General features: G+C 38.0%; 1 protein-coding gene across 1 annotated transcript in view; it reads left to right on the top strand.

Moving 5' to 3' along the window:
- Positions 1 to 12,695, top strand: part of MAP9 (microtubule associated protein 9) — a 116,592-nt gene extending 103,897 nt beyond the window's left edge. Inside the window, exon 18 of the mRNA XM_082391523.1 lies at positions 6,764 to 12,695. The gene's annotated coding sequence lies outside the window, so the exon portion shown is untranslated. The remainder of the gene's footprint in view (positions 1 to 6,763) is intronic.
- The last annotated feature ends 11,667 nt before the right edge of the window (positions 12,696 to 24,362 follow it).

The following is a 24,362-nucleotide window of genomic DNA, read 5'->3' as shown; positions in this document are numbered from 1 at the left end:
AGCAGTTCCAAGTGTAGATGTATTTCTACTGTATCTGTGGGAAGGAAGGTGATCTCCGCGTCTTACTCTTCCGCCATCTTCCTGTATTTTTTCCTTTTTTTTTTTTACAGTATTTATTTATTTATTTAGGCTGCACTGGGTCTTAGTTGCAGCACGTGGGATCTTTAGTTGCGGCATGCATGTGGGATCTAGTTCCCTGACCAGGGTTCAGACCTGGGTCCCCTGTATTGGGAGCACGGATTCTTACCCACTGGACCACCAGGGAGATCCCCACTTTAGCAATTTGATTAGACCTTATGTCATAAATATTTGAGTTGAAACTTTACCCTTCACTTTTATTTCTTTCAATAGAAGTTTCCTTCACCTCTAACTCTTTCAATTATTTGATCTTTCCTTGTAAAACTCATACATTTCTATAAGCCACTTTAAATCTTTTCTAGATGAAGGTTTAGTGTAAAGAACAAAATTGTCTAATGTGTCTCTTGGAGAATAAAGGTGAGTGTAGCTCTTTTTGTGGATCATAATATTTAAGTTGTTTTTAATAGCCAGCCTATTAAAAACAACTTTAAAAAAATTTCATATGCAATTCCATAGTTAAAATGAACTCTAAGATCTTAAAAACTAAGAGTATATCATGGTCTAAAGAAGATGTGGTATATATATATAATGGAATATTACTCAGCTATCAAAAAGAATGAAATCATGCCATTTGCCGCAACATAGATGGACCTAGAGATTATCATACTAAGTGAAGCAAGTCAGAAAGAGAAAGATAAACACCATATGATATCATTTATATGTGGAATCTAAAATATGATGCAAATCAACATATCTATGAAACAAAAACAGATTCACAGATAGAACAGACTTGTGGTTGCCAAGGTTGGGGGGTAGGGGAGGGAAGGATTGGGAGTTTGGGGTTAGCAGAGGTAAACTATTATATATAGGATGGATAAACAACAGGGTCCTACTGTATGGCACAGGGAGCTATAGTCAGTATCCTGTGACAAACCATAAAGGAAAAGAATATGAAAAAGAATATATATATGTATATTTATATGTATAACTTTCACTTTGCTGTACAGAAGAAATTAACACAAAATTATAAATCAACTATACTTCAATAAAACTTAAAAAAAGAGTATATCATGGTCTATCAAATATTTTGAAAAGAAATGGAAGGGTAAATATTAACTTTTATCAGCAATTTATTCATCTGTCAATGGACACTTAGGTTGCTTCCATGTCCTGCCTATTGTAAATAGAGCTGCAGTGAATATTTTGGTACCTGACTCTTTTTGAATTATAGTTTTCTCAGGGTATATGCCCAGTAGTAGGATTGCTGGGTCATATAGTAGTTTTATTTTTAGTTTGTTTGTTGGTTTTTTTGAATTTTTGAATTGTATTTTATTTATTTTTTATACAGCAGGTTCTTATTAGTCATCAAATTTATACACATCAGTGTATACATGTCAATCTCAATCACCCAATTCATCACACACCCCCCAACCCCCACCAACACTTTCCTCCCTTGGTGTCCATACGTTTGTTCTCTACATCTGTCTCTCAATTTCTGCCCTGCAGACTGGTGCATCTGTACCATTTTTCAGGTTCCACATATATGTGTTAATATACGATATTTGTTTTTCTCTTTCTGACTTACTTCACTCTGTATGACAGTCTCCAGATCCATCCACGTCTCCACAAATGACCCAATTTCGTTCCTTTTTTACGGCTGAGTAATATTCCATTGTATATATGTACCACATCTTCTTTATCCATTCATCTGTCAATGGGCATTTAGGTTGCTTCCGTGACCTGGTTACTGTAAATAGTGCTGCAATGAACATTGGGGTGCATTTTCTTTTTGAATTATGGTTTTCTCAGGGTATATGCCCAGTAGTAGGATTGCTGGATCATATGGTAATTCTATTTTTAGTTTTTTAAGGAACCTCCATACTGTTCTCCATAGTGGCTGTATCAATTTACATTCCCACCAAGAGTGCAAGAGAGTTCCCTTTTCTCCACACCCTCTCCAGCATTTGTTGTTTGTAGATTTTCTGATGATGCCCATTCTAACTGGTGTGAGATGATACCTCATTGTAGTTCTGATTTGTATTTCTCTAATAATTAGTGATGTTGAGGAGCTTTTCATGTGCTTCTAGGCCATCTGTATGTCCTCTTTGGAGAAATGTCTATTTAGGTCTGCCCATTTTTGGATTGGGTTGTTTGTTTTTTTAATATTGAGCTGCATGAGCTGTTTATATATTTAGGACATTAATCCTTTGTCCATTGATTCGTTTGCAAATATTTTCTCCCATTCTGAGGGTTGTCTTTTCATCTTGCTTATGGTTTCCTTTGCTGTGCAAAAGCTTTTAAGTTTCATTAGGTCCCATTTGTTTATTTTTGTTTTTATTTCCATTACTCTAGGAGTTGGTTAAAAAGGATCTTGTTGTGATTTATGTCATAGAGTGTTCTGCCTATGTTTTCCTCTAAGAGTTTGATAGTGTCTGGCCTTACACTTAGGTCTTTAATCCATTTTGAGTTTATTTTTGTGTATGGTGTTAGGAAGTGTCCTAATTTCATTCTTTTACATGTAGCTGTCCAGTTTTCCCAGCACCACTTATTGAAGAGGCTGTCTTTTCTCTATTGTATATTCTTGCCTCTTTTATCAAAATTAAGGTGACCATATGTGCGTAGGTTTATCTCTGGGCTTTCTATCCTGTTCCATTGATCTATATTTCTGTTTTTGTGCCAGTACCATACTATTTTGATTACTGTAGCTTTGTAGTATAGTCTGAAGTCTGGGAGCCTGATTCCTCCAGCTCTGTTTTTCTTTGTCAAGATTGCTTTGGCTATTCGGGGTCTTTTGTGTTTCCATAGAAATTGTGAAAATTTTTGTTCTAGTTATGTGAAAAATGCCATTGGTACTTTGATAGGGATTGCATTGAATCTGTAGATTGCTTTGGGTAGTATAGTCTGTTCTTCACTCAGACTGGATGGGGTTAAAATAGCAGCTGATTAGGGGGCTCTGGCTCACTCAGGCCAGGGGGGAGGGAGGGGTACAGAACGCGGGGCGAGCCTGCAGTGGAGAGGCCAATGTGACGTTGCAACAGCCTGAGGTGGGCCGTGTGTTCTCCTGGGGAAGTTGTCCCTGGATCACGGGACCCTGGCAGGGGCAGGCTGCACAGGCCCCCAGGAGGGGAGGTGTGGATAGTGACCTCTGCTTGCACACAGGCTTCTCGGTGGCTGCAGCAGCAGCCTTGGTGTTTCATGCCCGTCTCTGGTGCCCGTGCTGATAGCCACGGCTCGCACCCATCTCTGGAGCTCGTTTAGGCGGAGCTTTGGTTCCCCTCTCCTCACGCACCCCGAAACAATGGTCTCTTGCCTCTTAGGCAGTTCCAGACTTTTCCCCAGATTCCCTCCTGGCTAGCTGTGGTACACTAGCCCCCTTCAGCTTTTGTTCACACAGCCAACCCCAGTCCACTCCCTGGGATCTGACCTCCGAAACCAGAGCCTCAGCTCCCAGCCCCCACCCGCCCCAGCAGGTGAGCAGACAATCCTCTCAGGTTGGTGAGTGCTGGTTGGCACCAATCCTCTGTGTGGGAATCTGTCCACTTTGTCCTCTGCACCACTGTTGCTGTGCTCTCCTCCATGGCTCTGAAGCTTCCCCCTCACCACCCCCAGTCTCCACCAGTGAAGGGGCTTCCTAGTGTGTGGAAACTTTTCCTCCTTCACAGCTCCCTCCCAGTGGTGCAGGTCCCATCCCTATTCTTTTGTCTCTGTTTTTTCTTTTTTCTTTTGCCCTCCCCAGGTACGTGGGGAGTTTCTTGCCTTTTGGGAAGTGTGAGGTCTTCTACCAGCATTCAATAAGTGTTCTGTAGGAGTTGTTCCACATGTAGATGTATTTCTGATGTATTTATGAGGAGGAAGGTGATCTCCACGTCTTACTCCTCTGCCATCTTGAAGGTCTCCCTGCCCCAGAAGGCCGAAATTAACTTTAAGTGCCATTTCAGTATTTGTAGTTTGTGAATGTATATGTACTGGGTATTACATAGATAAGAAAGAGACAAGGAATAGGAACTTGGCACAACCATGCAGGGGGAACAGATCGCTATATAATCAAGTTCTGTAAGAGGAAGGGAAGTAGTGGTAGATATATGGTGGGAAACCAAGGTTATCGACTATAAAGTATAAAACAATACTATAGAAATCAAGAGCAAAATAATCTTCATTCTCTAATATGTATTGTTAACGAGCTGCTTTAGCTTTCCTTCTACCTACAAATATGGGATCTCTCACAACATGAATCTGGTCCTGACTGCCACAATGCAAGTTTTGTTTTATTTTTAATTTGACATGTCTTTACTGCCAAGAATGGGTGAGAACAAATTCTCTCACTACTTCTCCCTATTTGAACTCCTTTGAAGATCTCATTTATACAGAACATTGTGATATCAGTTAGTCTTAACATGGAACAACTATATTTGTATAAGTAAATACAAATCAATTTTGTGGCAGTATTATGTTATGAAGTGATCCTGATATGCTTTTTATTATTTTAATTTTATAATACAAAAAAAAAAGTAAAAATTCCCATAGAATACTCTTAGGCCAACTAGAATATTTTCAGAAACTCTCAAACTCAATTTGAGAAATAAGTTATGGTGAGAGACATATGGAACAACACTCTAGGATTGTTGTGGCAGAAGCAGAGATCAAAGACAAATAAGATTGACTAAACAGAATGCTCATTTACTGGAGGAGAGATGAGTGAGGGTACACAGAAAGGTCTGGGGAGAAAAAAACAAGTCAAACAGGACTTCTCTCTGACCACACATTTCTAAATGATTTTTTTATATTTGCAAAACAAAATCTTGAATGGGTTATTATTTACAGAAGCATTGGAAGATGAAATTCTGCTCAGGAATAAATGGTTTTCTATGCTCTTTATAGTGACTCAGAAATAACTCCCCTAGCACTTGACTTAAAAAGCTCATGAGTAGTTCCAGGCTAGATAACTGGAAGAGGTACAGGGAGAATGAGGCAATGGAGAAGTCACATCTCACCTTAGTTCTCTGCTTTCAGCCTTCCCAGCTTTGTGAATGATGGCTGAGTGACCACTGCTGACTGTGCTAGCATAGCAGACAGAGACACACCATCAACCAGAGACTTGTGCCTCTTTTCTCTGAAAGCCGACTAGGAGGATTGAAGTGCTTTGGGTTCAACATGAGAAGTTTAAAAAAAAAATTTCTGAATATAAAGGACTGATTTTGGTTGCTTTAGGTCTCTTTAGTTGGATTATGTGTTTTACAAGGTCTACAAATGAACAGAGAACCATCTGTGTGAGCTTAAAGGGCTAATACTCAGCCCAAATGTCTCCTTTGCAACTATAGGTGATTTTCAGTGGGGAAATCTGGACACTCGAATTATAACTGTTCAAACAGATTTTATTAGTGAGAGTATTAAAGGTCACTAGAACCTTACATTTATGAAGATAGTATTTTACCTTGGCTTTTATACTGACACCAAGAACACAGGGTGGTGACATGTGGTCAGCCTGGCACAGAATGTCAGTAGTCCTTCAGGAATATTTTTCATATCCCTGACAAAATATTGTATTTTCTATAAGCAGTGGTCCCTCCCTTTCAAATCTGAAGCAATGGCTTGTCAACAAAATTTCATAAATTTATGAGTATGCATGCAAAAGCAAAGGGGGGAAGATTCAGCATTCCCTTTGTGAGTGGGAAATAAGTCATGAGCATTTATGAAATGACTGTGTAAGAGTAGTTAATCATTTGGGAAATGTGGGTTGAGGTTACTTAGCTAAGACCTATTATTAGAGCTAATGCCATACCCCTGTGGCTTCATTCACCCCAAAATATATCTAATACAGCCCAATGTGGTCAAGAGTGTACTTACTGCTGCTTCCCCCACTAATGAATTTAAGATGACTTGCAGCCCGGGTATCTTTTGATTCTGATATGTGGCTCTAATGGGAATTTACGCAGCTTAATCACTACTCACCTTACTGAAAATACAATGCTATAAAGCCGAGTGGTGAAACCAGCCTCACATATTCTGACTGCTGCTACCTGGGGTAATTAGTGGTGGTTCCAGTTTTTGCAAGAGGTGGCTCTATTATGTTTCTATGTGCAAGGAAAGGAGGTCTGCCCACAATGGCATGCTTGGGGAGAGCAAGTTCTCTGAACGACTTGAGATTTACTTCTTAGTCTTTAAAAATACATTAAGATTAGTATTTTCCAAGTTAAGTGGGTTAGGAAGATTTTATTGCTTTGGTCAGTTAAAATTAAGAATATAAATTATTGAGCCTATACTTTAATGTTCTCTTGCTTTAAATAGTTGACAGGCAGATTGAGAGCAGAAAATCTCACTTATTGGTAACGAACCAGTGCTGCAAAATTACATTAGATATGAAACACAGATTTTCTATAGGGTTACGTAACTTTAAAAGTTAGCATTACTATTGATTTATCTACAATATCAAAGGTAAAACATAAAATAAATCGTTTTCTATTTTTTCTTTATATGGTGATAATGAATAAAATCTATTAATACTAATGACTTTCTGCCCTTTATATATTCCAAAACAGAAACAGGTGTACAGGTATACACACAGAACCCAGAACACCATTTATTTTTGCTAAGAAGATGTATGCTTCTTTGAAAATGGTATATTCCTGAGCATTTACCCATAAAACAAATTATTTTGAGTTAATCAGTTATATTTTGAAAGCTGGAGGTTTTTTTTTTTTTTTTAAATAAAGAGATAAATCTGTTTAGGCTGAAAGGGGGAAACAAAATCAGGCAGTAGATGAGCAAGTTGGTAAAATCACAATTGAGACTGGTCAATTGTGCTTTGGAGTCAGATCTATCTGGTTTACACACCAGCTGTGCAACTTTGGAGAACTTAACATCTCCATCTCCGTCTCAACATCTTCAACTTTAAAGTTAGATAATAATTCTTACTTTACAAGTTTGTATAAAGATTAAATAAATCTTATAAATAATGTAGCTCAGAATTTTACACACAGTATATTTTTAATAATTTATATCCATTAGAGTTACTCAGTCAAAATTAATTTTAAAAATATTTATGAGGTCTATTTTGTGTTAAGTATTTAGGGATAAACTGGTGAGCAAAAGCAAACATAGTCTGTATTAAAAACAAAAAACAAGCACAGTGCTAACCCTCTTGGAGCTTCCCAGTCTAACGGGGAACATAGTCAGTCAAATAATCCCATAAATAAATTTAAAATAATTATGACTGTGAAAAACATATGACACTGTCAAAGCATGTAATGAGGAAGACGAATTAGTTAAAGAACAGGGGCGATTTCCTTGAGAAAATGATGATTCAACTGAAATATGAAGGAAAAGAGGAAGAAAATAAGTGAAGAGAGAAGTGAAGGATTTTCCACGTAGTATTTATGAAGCATTGTTCTTTAGAGGAACTGAAAAGAAGCTGTTGTTACAGAACCACTTCAAGTGAGGGAGGAAGGAGTTGAGGTGAAGCTCTCCTAGGAAGGGCTGTTTCCATTCACAGGAGTCTTGGAGAGTTTTAAACAGAGGGCAACATGAATAAACCTGAACTTGAAAAGATGCCCCTGGCTGCAGTGATAAGAATGGATTAGAGAGGAGCAATAGTGAATATGTATAAGCCAACTAGGAAGCCAACTTAGTAGTTTAGGCAAGAGGCAGTGGTTGTTTGGACTAAGGTAACAGTGGAAATGGAGAGAAGTAGATGAATTTGAGAAAAATTTATGAGTTAAAATTTATATGGCTTGGAGTTGAATTATATATGGGCTTTATTGCTAAAGACGTATAGTACTACAACCCATCCCTTGTCCACTCACTCTCTTTCTTTTCTAGATGTCTATTTCATACCTTCTCCTTTATTTTCAACACCCTATACTTATCTCCCCATACTCATTCTTAGCTGATAACATTTTCCCTGAGTCACTAAGGAAATGTAAGCAATCAGAAGACAAGTCCTGAACTCTAAACTGCACCTACCTACTCACATACCAGCATCTGCACCAGCATCTTCTGTCTCCCTGCTTTTAACCTGGTTATATTACCCAAGCTCTGCCTCAAGCTAGCTTGTCCACATGTCCACTTTATCCCATCTACTCTCAACTTCTTCAGTAATTCTCCTCTTACTGTACTCCATCATCTCTGTCTCTCTGTCTCTCTCTCCTGGATCATTATCATTAGTTGTTTTTTTTTTTTTTTTAACATCTTTATTGGAGTATAATTGCTTTACAATGGTGTGTTAGTTTCTGCTTTATAACAAAGTGAATCAGTTATACATATACATATGTTCCCATATCTCTTCCCTCTTGCATCTCCCTCCCTCCCACCCTCCCTATCCCACCCCTCTAGGTGGTCACAAAGCACCCAGCTGATCTTCCTGTGTTATGCGGCTGCTTCCCACTAGCTATCTGTTTTACATCTGGTAGTGTATATATGTCCATGCCACTCTCTCTGTCACAGCTTACCCTTCCGCCTCCCCATATCCTCAAGTCCATTCTCTAGTAGGTCTGTGTCTTTATTCCCGTTTTGCCCCTAGGTTCTTCATGACCTTTTTTTTTTTTTTCTTAGATTCTATATATATATGTGTTAGCATATGGTATTTGTTTTTCTCTTTCTGACTTACTTCACTCTGTATGACAAACTCTAGGTCCATCCATTAGTGTTCAAAGATGCCCTTTTATCTCATATTTTTAGAAAAAATTATTGACTCTATTTTTCCCCATAGCTAATGTTCTAATTTTTTGGAGGGGGAGGACAGTGACCTTGGTTTTAAACAAAATTCCTCAAAAGAGTTAATTGTACTTTTTTCTCCAATCCCTAGTAGTCTTTCTTTAAACCCATCCAACAGACCTGTACCATTCCACCAAAACTATAAGAAATTATAACCAACACAGTTTAGTCATGCAAATTTATGTAGGGTGGGCCTAGGAAACACAAGAAAAGGGTTAGTCACACTATATCATCATGCTAACTAATCATTATTACAAACTAACAACCTAAACCTTTTGTGCAAATTCACATCAATTAACCTTCTAGCTGAGATACTGGGGGCTGGTGGGGGGGAGATGTTATGGACAAGCATTAGCATGAACATTTACAGCCTGTTGTGTCCCTTTCTCTTGACTTACTTCAGCCTCTTACTTCAGGTATCTCAAAATTTTAAGTATTAATTTTTCAACTATATTGCATTTATAGTTTTTTGTGAAATAATCATACAGGTTCTTGTCTTTATAGGATCATTGCAAATATGAAAAGTAAAAAAAAGATGCCATTATTGATCACAAGAACAGCAGAATTTAGAACATATCCAGGCAGAGGGAGAGAAAGAAAGAGAGTGAGAGAAATCTTAGAACTCATTTCCTGAAACGATTTGTCTCAATCGGAATGTGTCTCATAGTGAAACAAATGAAGGCAGAAAACACTACAGTACAAGAAGTGAAATGAACAAAGATTTATTTTAACTGGAGTTTTGAGATCAGAGTTGCAAATGTCACAAAAATAAATGGTCTGAATGAATGTATTTTATCTGGGAAAATAATGAATTAAATAAAATAAATAAACTGTAAGACATCTTATATTTCTGTTATTATAGACTTCCTCAGCATTTCCATTTAAATTCTACATTAGGTATTCAAATTCTTATTTATACATCTGGCATAAATCAAAACTCATGAATCTTTTTAAGGATTTTTGGTGTTGCTATTCAAGCAAATGAGTTTATTCATAATATCTTACAACTTGTTTCTGGTGGTTTAAAATATTGTTATTTTGGTGTTGAATAATAATAAGGATCTCAGCATGAAGAAGCTGAAGATGTTTGCATATCATTCAAAAAATACGTTAATATAGCAACTCAGCTAGGCTTAAAGATAGGTACCAAAATATGTGCTAGAAAATGTTCTATTGACCAAACTTAACAAATTTTCATCTCAGCTATTATCATTAACACTCCCAATAGCTTTCAGTTTACAAAAAAGTAAGGCAGTTAAGGTATATAATTAAGATAATACGGCATTTGGCTTACTTCTATGCTCAGATTGAATGACCACTTAGAAAACACTAAGAATAATTTTTAAAAAGTCATGAAAAAAATCAAAATATAAACTTTTCACTGCTCATAGGACAAAGTCCAGTAACATTAGTATTAAAATATACACATCATGACTATGATGTGCACAGTATTCAGTAGCCATAAGTTTAGAGCTGCTCTGTCCAATATGGAAGCCCTAACTGAATGTGGCTGTTGTGCACTCAAAATAGGGGTGATCCAAACTGAGATACACTCTACGTGAAAAATGCTCACCAATCTTGAAGACTCGGTATTTGAAAAAAGAAGGTAAAATATCTCATTAAAGACTTCTAGAATCCTCCCTAGAATGTAGAGGGCAGGGCAGAACATTACTTCCATCTTTATAAAAAATGGCTAGAATAACTTCAAATTCATGACTCTTTTATATCTATTAAAGAACTGAGGTTGCAAAACAACTACCCAAACACTAAAGAGAGACAGGCATCTTCAGGGAGAGAGGAGACACAAGCACTCACTTACCAGATGCTGCTGAACACCAACAGGAACAACTCAGCTATAACAGTTGACAAATGGGCGAAGGCCCAGGGCACACTGGCAGGACAGTGACGAACCCTTGGGAGCTCTAGAAATGGGAGGAGTCTACACCATCTTGCTGGATTTTCTCTGTGAATCCCACCATGTAATCACAGAAAAGATCAGAGAGCCTGAAGAATGTGTTGATTTTGATGCAGTCCTGGGGGAGGGGATAGCACCTCTGCAGGAGGGCCAAGAAATGCCACTTGACCTTTTCTCCATCTCCTCATAAGGAACCAATGCCTGTGGGAGGGAAGGCAACAAACCATTTTACCCTAGAGCACTGAAGGAGGGGAACAGGAAAAACACACTCCCGGGAGGAGCAGGAATATACTCTGGGCCCACACAGCTAGGAAAGGGGCAGAAGAACGGAGTGGACCATGCTTCTGACACCCAGGGACTTGGTTCCTGCTATGGCTGAGGCTTCGGAACAGACAACAGCCACCACCAGCAGTCCAACAAGCTTCAGGTAACAACAGTGTGCAAAGAGCCCCTTTCTGAAGTGTAGCTACAGCTGAGGGCTGCACAGATCTAATGCGGTGAATGAATCCTCATCCTACACAAAACGTATCACTATAGGAATCAAAGGGCACTTTGGGTTTAATCATAGTAACAGCAAGCCTCAAATCTAGCCCAACTTCTACTCAAACTCCTACACTAAAGGCCTAGCAGATGGAAAAGTGTGCCCATTTCCATATATATACATACATGTATAATGAAAAGCATACTCCCAAGAAACAATCATCAGAACCAAACTCAGATATGACACAGGTGTTGAAACTATATAACAGGAAATTTAAAATTACTATGATCAATATGTTTATGGCTCTAATGGAAATGATAGACAACATGCAAAATCAAATGGGTAACTTCAGCAGAGAGATGGGAACAATAAGAAATGATTAAATGGAAATGGCATAAATGAGAAAAACAGTAAGAAAGATAAAGAATGCCTCCACTCTGTTCATGAGTACACACAACACTGTGAGGGAAGGCATAAGTGAACTTGAAAATAGGCCAATAGAAATTACCTAAACTAAGCACAAAGAGAAGAAAAAGAGCAAAAATAGAATAGAGCACCTATAGCACCTGAAAATATCAAGAAGTGTGACATACACATAGTTTGAATTCCAGAAGAAAAAGAGAGAGAGAATTTGGCAGAAGAAATCTTTTTAAAATTAATGAAAAGATAATGGCTGAGAATTTTCTAAAATTAATGACATATGCCAAACAGTAGATCCCCAAACTCAACAACAAGTGGGAAAACACCAAAAGACAAAAACAAAACAAACCAAACAGTGCAAAACATAACATACACAGGCATATCATATTCAAATTATTGAAAACAAAACTCAGAAAGAAAATCTTGATGACATGCAGAGGAACAAAAATAAAAATTATTGCTGAATTTTCATGAGAAGCCATGAAAGCATGAGACAATGAAATGATATTGTTAATGTACTGAAGAATAAAACAAGGATATCAACCCATAATTCTATAGTCAGTATTCTGTATAATTCTACAGCAGTATTAGACAAGAAAAGTTTAATAATGACTTTCAAGGAGAAGGACTATATTATGAAACAGAAACTTGGACCTACATGAAGAAATGTAAGAGGGCTGGACTAGGATAAAGATAAAATAAGTTTGTATTTCTTAGTTTAAACAAATCTAAAAAATAACAGACAGTCTAAAGCAGAAATAACAGCAAAGTAGTTTGTGTTTACAACAAAAAATTAAAATAAGTTATATCAGTAGCACAAAGGATGGGAGAGAAAGATTGAGAATATACTATTTCGAGATCTTCATGCTACACATGAAGTGGTATAATGTTTAAAGGGAGACTGATTAATTAGGAAAGCATATTGTAATAAAGACAAAAGGAACAAATAGAACAAGTAGTGAGACGACTCTAAGCTGTCCCAACCACCAGCCTTTGCGTCAACCCAACTGAGGGCCCAGACATTATGAAACAGAGACGGGCCACATTTTGTGCACTCTGTTCAAATATTCTGACCAAAAAAAAAAAAAATAATAGTGAGATAGAATAATAACAAATTTTTGTTTAAGCCATTATGTTTGGGGATATTTTATTATGTAGTGATAAATAATGCAAACAGTCAGGAATTATTAAAGTGCAAGAAACAAAAAGTTCTACCCAAATTAGCCCAAATAAAAATATATTTATGATAAGTATACAGGGATGTCTCAAGCACTTAATTTATTTTTTCATTTAACAAATATTTATTGAGCACTTACTACCTGCACTTACTGAAGATATTATAGTGCTTGGTAATTTACATGTATTATTTCATTTGATCTAAATATTTTACAGATGAAGAAACTGAGGTCTGAAGCTAAGTTATTTGTCAAAGACTCATAGCTGCTAATAAGCAGTTGAGCTGGGATCCAGATTTAGGTCAGATTGTAGCTCTTATAATCATAAAGATATTCTCTTTTCACATAAACACTTGATTTTAAGAAACAGTTCTGCCTCACATGCCATCAAAAGTGTTTAGGAAGTAACTCACCTGTCCCTCTGTCTGGTGCCACATGGCCCCTCGTCTATACATAGTTCAGGTCAATAGACTAGAATGTCAGCCATGACATTGTCACTGACTCCTTTGTGGAGAGTCAGTATGAAAAGACAGTAAAGAGACAGCTGATTTCTGGTGAGAATGAAGGAAAGAGTGATTCAAGGATTCTAGTTCAGCACAGCCATTATGAACAGAGGCTTAAGGGTCAGACAAACTGATTCAAATCCCAGCTACTCTATTTTCTAACTCTGAGGCAAATTTCTTGATCTGGCTAAGTCTCAATATTCATATATATATATTTGGGATAATAAAAATTCACAGATATATATTAAGATTCAAATGAAATAATGTAAATAATGTCCCTGGTTCTCAATTAAGCTATTATTATTTTGCGGCCTTTGGATAACAGGGTGGTCAGTGGATTTATTCACTGAGACATAACCATAGGAAAAAGAATTAATTTTGGAGAGTGAGAGTCAAATTTGGTACATGTTGAGTTTGAAATACTTGTGGGACATTCCACTAAAGATTAACCATAGATAGTTGGACACACAGTTATGTAGGGAGCAAAGAACAGTGAACTCAAATAAGGTAATGGCCAGTTTCTAGAGGCACTTGAATCCCAAATTGAGACTTCTGAATCAATAGAAAACACAGGAAGTTTCTGAGCAGGAGAATGAATTCTGCTGCTAAAAGAAAAAGTTCTGTACACAAAAAATCCTTCCTTATGTGACTCTCTAATAATAAAATATTAAAATGTTGAATATTACAATATTTTTTAAAATCACATAAATTAAAACTTTTAATTGCTCTAATCACTTTATGTGTAAATACTTTTTAATATCACTAAGCAGTGGAGAATGATATATCCCCTAATGTCAATATCATCTGGAAAATAATGATTTTTTTTTTTTAGAGAAGTCAATATTAAACCTTTGTATTATTCAGGGAATGTGTAGAGACGGATCTCATTTGTAACCTGGCACTAGAGTTCAGCAAGTTCGGACAATGAAGTGTCAAGTGCATCCTGATGATTATGCAAATCACAAGTACATTCCCTCTAATGGCTGCCACTGTGCCTTACTCTCCTCCCACAGGTTGTCCACTTCCAACTCTAACCTGCTGATCTCAAGTGCCTTTCAGTGTTGGGAAGGGAGTGCTGCTTATCATTGGTATTGAGAACATCATTCATGGTAATGCTAGGCACAACTGAAAATATTTTTTAGCCTGACAAAGCATACATTGGTAACCTTGCTAAGGACTTCATATAAGCCTTGCAATGATTTGCGGAGATGAGAAGCACAGAAAGGCATGTAACAGGCAGATGGTTGTCTTATTGCATAATATCTGAATAAGAACAATCCAGACTTAGTAACTTCTTAATACCATCATTTTAAGAAAGGAAAGTAAAAAAAAAAAGAGCAGACTCATGACAAAGAAGGTATTGGTAAAGCTAAGAACTTTGGAGCTGCAAATACATTGGCATAATATCAGTTCCAGAAAAGGAACTCAGTTCCTCTCATTAGTGGATCCGTATTAAAAGTGCAGTCAATTATTATGACTATATTTTGTTAATAAACAGTTTTGAAAATTTGTTTTTTCTATTTTTAGGTAAGTACTTGCATAATATCCTTGAAATAACCTCTGTGCTCACAAAGCCTAAAACATTTAGTATCTGGCCCTTTACAGAAAAAGTTTGTTGATTAATCATAATTTATTCTTTTAAGTGGGGAAGAGTGTCCTTCCTGGACCACATATTTCCAGAAAGTCAAAATTGACTCTGCTGGTAAGAGAGGTGGAGTAGGGTGTATAATTGTTGGAATGAAACCCACTACATTAACCTAAAGTATGAACCAGGATGACATATATTAAAAAAACTTACTCCTAATTTGGAATGGCTGGAAGATTGTGAAGAAATGGATAGAAGATGTTGTTTAAAGGTATTTAGTGATCAGATTATCAAGTCATGTATATCATATTAAATAAATTGTTTTGTTGTCTGTAATTTTGGTGTCATATCCAAGAAATTGTTGCCTAGGCCAATGTTATGAAGCTTTCCCCCTGTGTTTTATGCTACGATTTTACACTTGTGAAAGGTCAGTTGCTATTATTTGCATGGGTTTATTTCTGGACTCTATATTCTGTTCCATTGGTCCATCTGTTTGTCTTTTGTCAATACCATACTGTTTTAATATACTGTAGCTTTGTAATATATTTTGAAATCAGGAAGTGTGATATGTCTTCAGCTTTGTTCTTTTTTCTCAAGATTGGTTTGGTTCTTTGGGGTCTATTGTGTTTCTATATGAATTTTAAAATTGCTTTTTCTATTTCGGTAAATAGAAATGCTTTTTGACCATCTGTATGTCTTCTTTGGAGAAATGTCTATTTAGATCTTCTGCTCATTTTTTGATTAGGTTATTTGTTTTCTTGATATTGAGCTGCATGAGCTGTTTGTATATTTTGGAGATTAATCCCTTGTCAGTTGTTTCATTTGTAAATATTCTCTCCCATTCTGAGGGTTGTCTTTTTTTGTTGTTTATGGTTTCCTTTGCTGTGCAAAAGCTTTTAAGTTTCACTGGATCCCATTTGTTTATTTTTGTTTTTATTTTCATTACTCTAGGAGGTGGGTCATAAAAGATCTAACTGTGATTTATGTCAAAGTGTGTTCTGCCTATGTTTTCCTCTAAGAATTTTACAGTGTCCGACCTTATATTTAGGTCTTTAATCCATTTTGAGTTTATTTTTGTGTATGGTGTTAGGAAGTGTTCTAATTTCATTTGTTTACATGTAGCTGTCCAGTTCTCCCAGGACCACTTATTCAAGAGACTGTCTTTTCTCCAATGTATGTTCTTGCCTCCTTTGTCATACATTAAGTGATCATAGGTGCATGGGTTTATCTCTGGGCTTTCTATCCTGTTCCATTGATCTATATGTCTGTTTTTGTGCCAGTACCATACTGTTTTGATTACTGTAGCTTTGTAATACAGTCTGAAGTCAGGGAGCCTTATTCCTCCAGCTCCATTTTTCTTTCTCAAGATTGCTTTGACTATTTGGGGTCTCTTGTGTCTCCATACAAATTGCAAACTTTTTTTTGTTCTAAATCTGTAAAAAATGCCATTGGTAATTTGATAGGGATTGCATTGAATATGTAGATTGCTTTGGGTAGTATAGTCATTTTTGTAATATTGATTCTTACAATCCAAGAACATGGTGTATATCTCCATCTGTTTGTGTCATCTTTCATTTCTTTCATTAGTATCTTGCAGTTTTCTGAGTACAGGTTTTTGCCTCCTTAGGTAGGTTTATTCCTAGGTATTTTATTCTTTTTGTTGTGATGGTAAATGGGATTGTTTCCTTAATTTCTCTTTCTGACATTTTCTTGTTAGTGTATAGGAATGCAAGAGATTTCTGTGTATTAATTTTGTATCCTGCAACTTTGCCAAATTCATTGGTGAGCTCTAGTAGTTTTCTGGTAGCATTTTTAGGATTTTCTATGTTTAGTATCATGTCATTTGCAAACAGTGACAGTTTTACTTCTTCATTTCCAATTTGGATTATGTTTATTTCTTTTTCTTCTATGATTGCCATGGTTAGGACTTCCAAAACTATGTTGAATAAAAGTGGTGAGAGTGGACATCCTTGTCTTGTTCCTGATCTTAGGGGAAATGCTTTCAGTTTTTCACCATTGAGAATGATGTTTGCTGTGGCTTTGTTGTAAATTGCCTTTATTATGTCAAGGTAGTTTCCCTCCGTGCCCACTTTCTTTTTTTTTTTAATTTTTAAATTTTATTTATTTATTTATTTATTTATTTATTTATTTATTTATTTATTTAATAAATTTATTTATTTATTTATTCATTTATTTTTGGCTGTGTTGGGTCTTCGTTTCTGTGCGAGGGCTTTCTCTAGTTGCGGCAAGCGGGGGCCACTCTTCATCGCGGTGCGCGGGCCTCTCACTATCATGGCCTCTCTTGTTGTGGAGCATAGGCTCCAGACGCGCAGGCTCAGTAGTTGTGGCTCACGGGCCTAGTTGCTCCGCGGCACCTGGGATCTTTCCAGACCAGGGCTCAAACCCGTGTCCCCTGCATTAGCAGGCAGATTCTCAACCACTGCGCCACCAGTGAAGCCCTATTTATTTTTTTACACAGCAGGTTCTTATTAGTAATCAATTTTATACCCATCAGTGTATACATGTCAATCCCAACTGCCCAATTCATCACACCCCACCCCCACACCCCCGCCACTTTCCCCCCATGGTGTCTGTACGTTTGTTCTCTACATCTGTGTCTCAATTTCTGCCCTGCAAACAGTTCATCTGTACTATGCCCACTTTCTGGAGAGTTTTTTTTTATCATAAATGGGTGTGAAATTTTGTCAAAAGCTTTTTCTGCATCTTTTGAGGTGATCATATGATTTTTGTTCTTCAATTTGTTAACATGGTGCATCCTATTGATTGATTTGTGTATGTTGAAGAATCCTTGCGTTACTGGGAGAAATCCCACTTGATGATGGTATATGATCCTTTTAATGTGTTGTTGGATTCTGCTTGTTAGTATGTTGTTGAGGATTTTTGCATCTATGTTCATCAGTGATACAGGTGTGTAATTTTCTTTTTTTGTGATATCTTTATCTGGTTTGGGTATCAGGGTGATGGCAGTCAAGTAGAATGAGCTTGGGAGTGTTCCGTCCTCTGCAATTTTTTGAGAAGGATAGCTGTTAGCTCTTCTCTAAATATTCGATAGAATTTGCCTGTGAAGCCATCTGATCCTGGACTTTTGTTTGTTGGAAGATTTTTAATCACAGTTTCAATTTCATTACTTGTGACTGATCTGTTCATATTTTCTATTTCTTCCTGGTTCAGTCTTAGAAGGTTTCTAAGAATTTGTCCATTACTTCCAGGTTGTTCATTTTATTGGCATATAGTTTTTTGTTATAGTCTCTTGTGATCCTTTGTATTTCTGCGATGTCAGTTGTAACTTCTCCTTTTTCATTTCTAATTTTATTGATTTGACTACTCTCCCTTTTTTCTTTTTTTTTTAAAGTCATTAGATTAGCACCTTTTTTTAAAATTAATTAATTTATTTATTTTTGGCTGTGTTGGGTCTTTGCTTCTGTGCGAGGGCTTTCTCTAGTTGCGGCGAGCGGGGTCCACTCTTCATTGCGGTGTGCGGGCCTCTCACCATTGTGGCCTCTCTTGTTGTGGAGCATAGGCTCCAGACGCACAGGCTCAGCAGCTGCGGCTCATGGGCCCAGTTGCTCCGTGGTATGTGGGATCCTCCCAGACCAGGGCTCGAACCCGTGTCCCCTGCATTGGCAGGCAGATTCTCAACCACTGCGCCACCAGGGAAGCCCTCTCCCTTTTTTCTTAATGAATCTGGCTAAAGGTTTATCGATTTTCTATATCTTCTCAAAGAATGAGCTTTTAGTTTCATTGATCTTTGCTATTGTTTTCTTCATCTCTATTTCATGTATTTCTGCTCTGATCTTTATGATTTCTTTCCTTCTACTAAGTTTGGGTTTTGTTTGTTCTTCTTTCTCTAGTTGCTTTAGGTGTAAGATTAGGTTGTTTATTTGGGATTTTTCTTGTTTCTTGAGGTAAGATTATATTGCTATAAACTTCTCTCTTAGAACTGCTTTTACTGCATCCCATAGGTTTTGGTCATCATGTTTTTGTTGTCATCTTTTTCTAGGTATTTTTTTATTTCCTCTTTGATTTCTTCAGTGATCCATTGGTGATTTAGTAGTCTATTGTTTAACCTCCATGTGCTTGTGTTTTTTTACAGTTTTTTTCCCCTGTGATTGACTTCTAATCTCATAGTATTTTGGTTGGAAAAGACACTTGATATGATTTCAATTTTCTTAAATTTACCAAGGCTTGATTTGTGACCCAAGATGTCATCTATCCTGGAGAATGTTCTGTGTGCACCTGAAAAGAAAGTGTATTCTGCTGCATTCAGATTTAATGTCTTATAAATATCAATTAAGTCTATCTGGTCTAATGTGTCATTTAAGGCTTGTGTTTCCTTATTAATTTTCTGTCTGGATGATCTATCCATTGGTGAAAGTGGAGTGTTAAAGTCCCCCACTATTATTGTGTTACTGTCAATTTCCCCTTTTATGGCTGTTAGCATTTGCCTTATGTATTGAGGTGCTCTTATGTTGGGTGCATAAATATTTACAATTATTATATCTTCTTCTTGGATTGATCCTTTGATCATTATGCAGTGTCCTTCCTTGTCTCTTGTAACAGTCTTTATTTTAAAGTCTATTTTATCTGATATGAGTATTGTTACTCCAGCTGTCTTTTGATTTCCATCTGCATGGAATATTTTTTTGCATCGCCTTACTTCCAGTCTGTATGCCTCCCTAGGTCTGAAGCTGGTCTCTTGTAGATAACATTTATATGGATCTTCTTTTTGTATCCATTCAGCCAGTCTATGTATTTTGATTGGAGCATTTAATCCATTACATTTAAGGTAATTATCAGTATGTATGTTCCTGTTGCCATTTTCTTAATTGTTTTAGGTTTGTTTTTGTAGGTCTTTTTTCTTCCTTTCCTCTCTCGTTTTCTTTTTTGTTTCTTGCCTACAGAAATTCCTGTAGCATTTATTGTAAAGCTGGTTTGGTGGTGCTGAATTCTCTTAGCTTTTGCTTATCTGTAAAGCTTTTGATTTCTCCACTGAATCGGAATGAGAGCCTTCCTGGGTAAAGCATTCTTGGTTGCAGATTTTTTTCCTTTCATCACTTTAAATATATCCTGCTACTCCCTTCTGGCCTGCAGAGTGTCTGCTGAGAAATCAGCTGATTACCTTATGTGGATTCCCTTGTACATTATTTGTTGCTTTCCCCTAGTTCCTTGTAATATTTTTTCTTTGTATTTAGTTTTTGGTAGTTTGAATAATATGTGTCTTGTCATGTTCCTCCTTGAGCTTATCCTGTATGGGACTTTCTTTGCTTCCTGAACTTGGGTGACTATTTCCTTTCTCATGTTAAGGAAGTTTTCAACTATAATGTCTTCAAATATTTTCTCAGGCCCTTTCTCTTTTTCTTCTTTTTCTGAGACTCCTATAATTTGAATGTTGGTGTGTTTAATGTTCTCCCAGAGGTCTCTGAGACTTTCCTCAATTGTTTTCATTCTTTTTTCTTTATACTGTTCCATGGCAGAGATTTCCACCATTCTGTTCCAGGTCACTTATCCATTCTTCTCCCTCAGTTATTCTGCTATTGATTCCTTCTAGTGTATTTTTCATTTAATTTATTACCTTATTCATCTCTGCTTGTTTGTTCTTTAGTTCTTCTATGTCTTTATTAAACTTTTCTTGATCTTCTTGATCTGTGTCTCTATTCTGTTTCTGAGATCTTGGATTACCTTTACTTTCATTACTCTGAATTCTTTTTCAGATAGATTGCTTATCTCCTCTTCATTTAGTTGTTCCTGTAGTTTTTTATCTTGCTCCTTTTTCTACAACATATTTCTCTGTTGTCTCATTTTGTCTCACTTACTGTGTTTGTCGTCTCCTTTCCACAGGCTGCAGGATCGTAGTTCCTCTTGCTTCTGTTGTCTGCCCCCTGTTGGTTGAGACTGGTCAAAAGGCTTGTGCCTTTATCGCCTTGATAGGGCGTTTGATTGCTGTGGTGATGATCAGATCCTGCCCTAGATATTGAGCAGGACTTCCCCTTTGTTTGTAGTTGTCACTGCCTTGTCAGGGGTGGGATCTTCTACCCAGCTGTTGGAATAGAGGCCTCCAGATCTGTTTCTTAGCTGTGATTCTGAACTGTAGTGCAAGGTAGGTGGGATTGGAGCACTCCCACTGGGAGAGAAGCCACTGAGTATTCCTCTGGAGCAGTTCACCTGTGAATGTGCTCTGTTGTGTCCCCTTTCACCTGCTGTGTGTGCTCACAAAGTATACTATTGTTGGCACTGCTCTCAGTCCTGCCTTAACTGTGGGTATGCTGGCAATTGGTCCTGGTGACTCTCAGGCATTGTTTTCACCTGGTCACTGTAACAGGTCCACTGAGGTCAGGTACCAGGACTGTAGTAGTTGTGCACCTGGACCCACTGTGGGATCTATGGAGGCAGCTCAAACTCTGGTCTGACCCAACCCCCATGTGCACATGCCCACAGAGCCCAGAACTGCTAACAGACCCATCCTAGCTGCAAAAGCACTTGTTGTCCTTCCAGATGTTTCACAGGTGCTGAATTTGGGAAACCATCAATGAAGGTGTAACTCCACAGTGTGCACAGTTACAAGGAGAGATTTCAGCTCTTCTTCCTTAGTCACACAGCCCCTGGGGCTTAGCTGTCATTTCAGCCCCTCCTCTGGGCAGATTTCCTAGTACAGGGAGCTATCTGTGGCCTCCCAGGACAGTGAGGCAGGTCCCAGCACCCACTGGTGGATTTCCTAGTAGTGCGAGGTTTCTGCATGCTTCTTGGATGGTGGGGCAGCTCCTGGCACCCACTGACAGATTTCCTGGTGGGCACAGTAATCCGCACCCTCCTGGGACAGTGGGGCAGGTCTTGGCTTGTCCACTGGCAAATATCCTAGTAGCAAGAGCTATCTGCATGCTCCTGGGACAGCAGGGTGGGTTCCAGCATGCACTGACAGATTTTCTAGTAGCAGAAGCTATCTGTGCCCTCCCAGGACAGTGTGGGCAGGTCCTGGGGCCCACTGGTGAAATTCCTAGTGTCTGGATCTGTCCACAGCCTTCCAGGTCAGCGGGGGTAGGTTCTGTGACCTGCTGGTGGAATTCCTAGTTTTGTGAATTTTCTGCGCCTTTCTGGGTCAGGAGGGGTAGGGGCTGGCATCTGCTCACGGGTCTGGAAGAAGTGGCCTGTGCCTGTCTCTGGGGCTCAAGATGGCGGCAGCAATTTGCACCTTCCCCCCGAGCTCCTGTAGGAGGTGTCCTGTTGCCCAGGAGTGCTCACAGCATTAGAAATTCTTTTGGTGGTCCTGCCTCTCTCCTCGTGCACTTCCCAAGAATGGTGCCTTGCCTCTCTGGTGGGCCCAGGCTGCTTCCTAGTACACCCCCAGTTGCCGTAGCCCAACCTCTTCAGGCTCTTCCTGTACCTAACCATGGTCCTCTCTCTGGGACTGAGCTTCAGAGTCTGAGTTTCAGCACCCGACCCCCACTTTGTTGGGGAGCACAGAGTGGTGGTGCCAAACCTCTGTGCAGGTTACTCTCTGTTTTGCCTTCCACAAACCAGTTGCTGCCCTTTCAGCCCTTTTAGGCTCTGAACCCCCCCCACCCCATGTCCAGTCTAGCTTCTCTGCTGGTGAGGAGCCTTCTCAAGGTGTGGGAAGCTTTCCTCCTTCACAGCTCCCTCCCTGGGGCTCAGGTCCCATCCTGATTCTTTCTTTTTCTTTTTCCTTTTGCCCTACCCAGTTACATGGAGGTTTTCTTGTCTTTTTGGACATCTGTGGTCTTATGTTGGAATGCAGTAGCTGTTCTGTGTGAATCATTCCACCTGTAGATGTATTTTCAATGCTTCTGTGGAGGGAGGTGAACCTTGTTTCCTTCTCCTCTGCCATCTTGATCCCTTCCCTGCTATTGTGATTTTGATAGGGATTTCACTGAATCTGTAGATCAAGTACTTTGAGTAGTATGGACACTTTAACAATCCATGAGCATGGAATATGCTTGCATTTATTTGTGTCTTCTTTATTTTATCACTAATTTATAATTTTTAGTGTACAAGTGTTTCACCTCCTTAGTTAACTTTATTCCTAGGTATTTTATTTTTGTAATGCTATTTTAACTAGCTTTCTTAATTTCTTTTCCACATAGTCCATTGTTAGTGTATAGAAACACAACTGATTTTTATATGTTGATTTTGTATTCTGCATCTTTACTGAATTTGTTTATTTGTTCTAACAGGTTTTTTGTGTGTGCTGTGTCTGTAGAATCTAGTAATCCCACCTCTGGGTATCTATCCAAAAGAATTGAAATCATGATCTCAAAGAGGTATTTGCACTATTGTGTTCACTGCAGCATTATTCACAATAGCTAAAATGTGGAAACAACATAAATGTCCATTGATGGATGAATGAATAAAGGTAATGTGGTATATACATACAATGGAATATTATTCAGCTTTAAAAAGAAGGAAATCCTGCTATATGTAACAACATGGGGAACCTAGAAGACATTATGCCAAGTGAAAGAAGTCAGTCATTGAAGAACAAACACTATATGAGTCCACATAAATGAGGCATTGAAAATATAGTCAAACTCATAAAAGGAGAGAGTAGAATGGTGGGGGAAGGGAAAGTGGGGAGTTGCTATTCAATTCCTATAAAGTTTCAGTTATACAAGATGAGTAAGTTTAGAGATCATGCCTATAGTTACCGATACTATATTGTCCACCTAAAAATTTGTCAAAAGAACTTGTTAAGTGTTCTTATTACAGTTTAAAAAAGCAGGGCAGAAAAAAATGAATTTGAATTTTATCCACCAAATAATGGGGATCAGTTGAAAGATTTTAACAGTGGATGAGGTGATAGAAATTGCATTTTATAAGCTAAAAAATCCAACTGAGTACATTTTTTCCCCCTTACTCACTCCCCCATGAGTAAATTTTAAAGATCTTATTGGTTTTATTCAGTGATTTGTGAATCAGACAGCCTCCAATCTAGGAGACAGAAAAGAGCTCTGAAGAGCTGTACAAAGCAAAATATTTTGTAGGCAGAAGAAAACAGTAACAAGGAAGTTACACTAGGCATTTGCTGGTGGGCTAAAGCAGAGTTATGTCCCTTATATGGAGCAAAGGGAAGTCTTGGAGCAGGTCAGGTAACTTGCGCTGAGCAGGCAATGCTGATTGGTTGCTCTAGGACTTTCTTTTCTGGGAGAGTCAAATATAGAAACTTAGTTAAGTTTTGGTTTGCTAATGTGGGGCTTAGCCTGAGTGACTCCCATCTTGAGCCTAATCTGGTTACTTTTAACACTATCTTAGCAGAGTATGGGGTATGTATTGGAGTGGGGCAAGGCTAGAAGCAAAGGTCCATTTAGGAGGGAGTTTCAGTGCTCCTCATTAAAGCAAAAAATGGAGCAGATGTGGCAGGGATGAAGATAGATGGACTCTTGGAAGAATTTTTATTGTATTCTTGATGGGAGAATTCAAGATCCCTCTCAGGTCTGAGCTATAGGGTGAATGCCAGTACTATTAA

Source organism: Balaenoptera borealis (assembly GCF_965194805.1).
Source record: "Balaenoptera borealis genome assembly, chromosome: 4".
Lineage (NCBI taxonomy): Eukaryota > Metazoa > Chordata > Mammalia > Artiodactyla > Balaenopteridae > Balaenoptera > Balaenoptera borealis.
Note: the sequence above shows the minus strand (reverse complement) of the source record. Positions and strands in the feature narration are given on the sequence as shown.